General features: G+C 49.3%; 1 protein-coding gene across 1 annotated transcript in view; it reads left to right on the top strand.

Annotated features, from left to right (window-relative positions):
* Window positions 1–3,461: 3,461 nt before the first annotated feature.
* Window positions 3,462–4,999, top strand: part of Cep68 (centrosomal protein 68) — a 32,061-nt gene continuing 30,523 nt past the window's right edge. The window contains exon 1 of the mRNA XM_005366452.3: window positions 3,462–3,581. The gene's annotated coding sequence lies outside the window, so the exon portion shown is untranslated. The remainder of the gene's footprint in view (window positions 3,582–4,999) is intronic.

Genomic DNA, 4,999 nt, shown 5'->3' with positions numbered 1-4,999 from the left:
CTGATGCCTGGAGAACACTTCCTGGAATCCACAGGATAGGAAGAGGGAGGCAGCTCTTATCTCCACGCGTATCATGGCACAACATACACTAATAAACAGATATGCTTTTTTTAAAAAAAAACAACAACAAGATGGCTGAACAGACATTACAACACCTGGTCTTGGCTTTTCAAGCTCCATCTTCTTCTCTAACCTACGGAATCTCCTTCCTGTCTACAGTTCTCTAGTATCTATGACAGACAACTCAACCTCCATTGCTCCAGCCCTAACTTCTAACTTCACCTTTATCTGTGGTGCAGAAGGCCACGAGACAGTGCCATCTGGGCATCTGTCTCTCCGTATCCTAACCTGGTCCCTCACTCAGACAGCTTTCCCTGAGCACATTTCCTTGTCAGGGAGACAGCAGTGAAGCGCATGCCAAGTCAGCTCCTCCACACTGGCCTTTAGAGGTTTCAGGATACCTGCTAACGCTCCTAACATGGGGTTGCTTTGTAAAGGTCAAATCTGTTGGAGCGAGCATTAATTGCAACGGTATCCAAGTTGTTGGCCAATCTGAACCTGACAGCGCTCAGAATGCAAACTACAAGTACACAGGGAACAACAGCCCAGCATTCAGATCTGAGGAGGTGGCCACGGGCTGGGGACAGAACAGAGACAACAGCTGAACCGCCATCAGGAATCTCGTGAGCTTATTCTGGAGCTGGCAGGTGGCTTTCCAGGTGGGTGGAGGAGAAGGTACCGTGAATACAGACGTCTCTCTTTCTGTTCCTTCCCTTTTTCATCTTTCATCTATCTATGTACTATCTGGGTGGTTTTCCCAGTGCTCGCAGAACGCCCCTGTTGGAGAGTAATGTCCACTGCATGAATCTTGGCAGACTGCAGGGCCTCAACTCTTACTGTGGAAGCTTTCAGGAAGGTACTGCATGTCTGTCTCCATGACATGCAGGCTTGAGCACACGCTGATCTGAGTTGCAGTCAAGAAGGATGTCATTTACTCTGGCAGTATCAAATGTCAGCAGTGGCAGCACACAGTGTCCAGCACATGCTGCCAACGGCGCAACCAGCCAGACTGTCCCTATAGTAAAGAAAACTGCAAATTTTACAAGGTGAGCTCAGCTTTAAGGAAATAAGTGACTCTTCTGAAATTACACAAGGATCAATGAAATAATATTTTCTTTATAAATAATTCTTAATTCTCTGACATTTCATTCATGAAATTGCTGGAGCATGTGGCTTAACACACAAGTCCTAGTTGAATAATAAAAATGTAACTGATCAGTTTGGTATACAAAGCGAGTTCCAGGCTAGCCAGGGCTACACAGTGAGACCCTGTCTCAACAACCAAACAACGAAAACAAACACGCAGCTGAAATAAAAATAGTGACTGCAGGATTAAGCTTTGGAAGATAGGACCAAGATGGCTCAGAAAGTGAAGGCCATCGCTCCAGTCCTGATGACCTGAGCTCCTCCCTGGGACCCACACGCCGAAAGGGGAACTGACTCCCACGAGCTGTCCCAACACTGTGGTGTGTGCGGCCCCTCCCCACACAAGTGAGTAAACAAATGTAAATAAAAACTAAAATAAAGGGGGCTGGAGAGATGGCTCAGTGGTTAAGAGCATTGCCTGCTCTTCCAAAGGTCCTGAGTTCAATTCCCAGCAACCACATGGTGGCTCACAACCATCTGTAATGAGATCTGGTGCCCTCTTCTGGCCTGCAGACATACACGCAGACAGAATATTGTATACATAATAAATAAATAATTAAAAAAACTAAAATAAAACTTTAAAAGACTTGAAAGATAATGTAAAATATTACTTGCTGCTATGTTCAGAAAGGATCCATGGAAACATAAGAGCTAAGACGAATCTAGCACAGTTTCACAAGAAACTGCAACTTCCTGTTTTGGAGGATGTTCAAAGTTTCATTCATTGGCTCACTTCACTCTTTTGGTTGTGATCATGTATAAATTCTGATAATCATTAATACTCTCCACATTCGCGTCTGAAGGGCTCAGAAAAGAACTTACTTATATTAAGACAACCAATACAAGTGTAATAGGCTCTTCTTATGGCAAGGTTTAGAAACAAGAGAGTTTTGTGACGTAGCTCAGTTGGTGGAGTACTTGCTGAGCACATATGAGGCCCCGGGCTCACTGTCCACCAGCACATCAACCAGGCATGGTGGCACACATCTCCAATCCCAGCACTGGGGACATGGTGGCGGGAGGACCTCAGGAATTCAAGGCCATACTTGGCTACAAAGTGATTCCAGATTAGTCCAGGCTATATGAGACCTTGTCAATAATAATAATAATAATAACAACAACAATAATGAGTAAAGCATACTCATTACAAAAATGAGAAGGGCCACGGGCAAAGGAGGGAGCAGAATACATCTGGTTGAGGTTATACTAATGTTCAGTTGCATTTACAACATGTACTGCTAAACGATTTCTTAGGCCCTTTATTTTTTCCTTTAAACAAGTAACTGGATACATTCTGGTAAATGCTGACTACCCATCTGACATATTTCTGTTCTGAATTCTTTTTTCCTTCTGGGCTGAGGAGTGAACTCAAGGGCTTGCGTATGATAATACACTTTGACTTAAAAAAAAATAATCCAGTACTTAGGAGACAGAGACGAAGGATCAGGAATTCAAAATCAACCCGAGCTACAATAAAATTTACTCTCATAAAAAGCAAAGCCAGATAAAAAGCTCGGCGTGATGGGGCTTGCCTGTACTTCCAGTACTAGGGAGGCTGAGGCAGGAGAATCATCGTGAGTTGGAGGCCAGCCTGGCTGTCAAATTTCCCTAAGGTCAGACCAAGTCTCTGAGCTGTCGTGGCAGGTTCAGCCCGGCTCCTTCTCTAATCTCACAGGTCCGCGTGCCCTTGCCCACAGCTGGGCTCCGACACCCGCGGACCATTTGGGGAACCGGGAGGACACCGTGGAAGCCGACTGGGGGGAAGCTCTTTTCCAACCACTAGTGTGGCAGGCTGAGCCTCTCCCTGCGGCTGACGGTCTCCAACCGACCGGGGTCACCGTACAGCGGGACACACGACCCACAGTATTCTCCGCCCGAATCCCACGCGCCGCACAGGCCACGCCCCCGCGGTTTCCACGCGAACGTAGAAGGGAGCACGAGGCCTGGGACCGCCCTCCCTGCCTCTGCGCGTACGACTGAACCCACGGCGCCCTCCGCCCGCAGCAGACCCGAGGAGAGCTCGCGCGCCCAGCCATCAGCGTGGGCAGCGGGACCGCCAGCCACCCAGCTGGCACGAGCGTCGGGGCGGCGGCGAAAGAAGCCCCGGCCGCCTATAGGCCAGGGCCGTTTAAGGGGCGGGCTCTCGCGGCAGAAGCGGGCTGCGGATTGGTGACGCCTCCTCACCGAGGGTTCCGATTGGCGGTTGCCTCGGGCGTCCTCGGCGGAGGGGCGGTGCGGGCGGAGGGCGCGGCGGGCGCTCAGTTCTCCTTCCCGCTAGAGTGCGGGCGCCCGCGGGAGCTAGGCAATCTCCGTTTGGGACCCCGGCCCAGCTCTCCGGGCTGCTCGGGACGTGCGACGGTTCGGTTCGAACTGAGGTAACTAGGCCGTAGCAGCGCGAGTGTCGCGATGCCGAGACTCGAGACCGGGGCAGCCCGCGCGTGTCTGGGGCTCGGCGTGGGGCCCTGTGCGAGGCCCGCGGCCTGGAGGGCACAAAGGCTGGCCGGGGTGGGGGCGCCTCGTGCCTCCGCCTCCATCTTGCAATGGGGAGCGGCGGGGCAGGCAGCGGAGGTTGGTGCGGCCTGCAGAGCGCGCGGGGCCGCACATCTGGCAGCCGCGCAGCTGTTGCGCGCGTCGACCTTGGTCTCTGGGAATCGGCCGGTCAGGGGCGCTCGCTGTCTGGCGGCCACTGCTTCCCTAGCACAGTGAACGCAGCCGAGGAGGAAAGCAAGGCGTCTCATTTTTATTTTATTTTATTTATCTCGAAGATCTGTGTCACCTGTAAACCAGTCTCTGCAGCTCGGGGGCACACGGCCCAAACCTACTAGAAGCTCTTTATAATGACCAGGTTCAATTCAGTGTGTTGTTTATAATAAAAACGAGCGGAAAACTGCCAGGTAAACCTCACTGGGAATTGATGGGGTCGGAGACGCGAAAGGAGATAGTGTGGTACACCTTCCGACCGGTTGGGACACTTTTGGTTTGAGCTTGGTTAAAATAAATACAAGTCACTTCTTACCTTATTCTCTCCAGCGGTCTGGGTTCAATTCTCTATCACTTAGGAAGAGTGGAGCGTCAGCTTCACGTCAGGAGAGCTTTTAAAAAGTTTTTCCCTATCCCCACAACTAAAAAACATAACCTTCTCTGAGTAGCCTTTACTGGCCTCCGTTTCGACATATGGCGCTGTATTGTGGTTACCCCAGCCCCCTAGCAGGATGCAAGGTCTGTAAGGGAAGGCAGCCAAACGAAAACAAGAGCAGCCAGTGAAGCCAAAAGTTGAGAAAACAGGAACTTTTAAAAAGCCTTTAAGTTGTTGGATTATTTTTATAGGTTAGGGAAACAACCGCGCTCTCTGAATAGAATCAGATTTCAACCCCTTTCACGCTAGTGATTCTGGATAAGTTAACTTCTCTGTGCCCCAGTTTCTTCATCTATAAAGTGGAATTCAGGCCCCAGCACGACCTAAAAAAAAAAAAAAAAGAAAGAAAGAAAAGGTGGATAGGTAGAATAATAGCATCAATTCCATGGGTTATAAAGTACTGATATAAAATACCTTATATAAAAAGAATATTTGAAGACACTATCAGAGCACTCGGGAGACAGAAGCAGGTGAATCCCTGAGTTTAAGGCCAGTCTGGTCTACATAGTGAGTACAGGATAGCCAAAGCTTCATAACACAGAGACCCTGTCTCAAGATAGCCACCCCCCCCAAAAAAAAAGTGTCACCCTGCCGAAAGTATAGATTTATGCTTCTAAAGTCTTTGGTTTTTTTTTGTTTTTGTTTTTTTTTTTTTTT

This window comes from Microtus ochrogaster, unplaced genomic scaffold (genome assembly GCF_000317375.1).
Source record: "Microtus ochrogaster isolate Prairie Vole_2 unplaced genomic scaffold, MicOch1.0 UNK9, whole genome shotgun sequence".
Taxonomy (NCBI): domain Eukaryota; kingdom Metazoa; phylum Chordata; class Mammalia; order Rodentia; family Cricetidae; genus Microtus; species Microtus ochrogaster.
The sequence above is the reverse complement of the archived record's forward strand: the minus strand, read 5'-3'. Positions and strand labels throughout refer to the sequence as shown.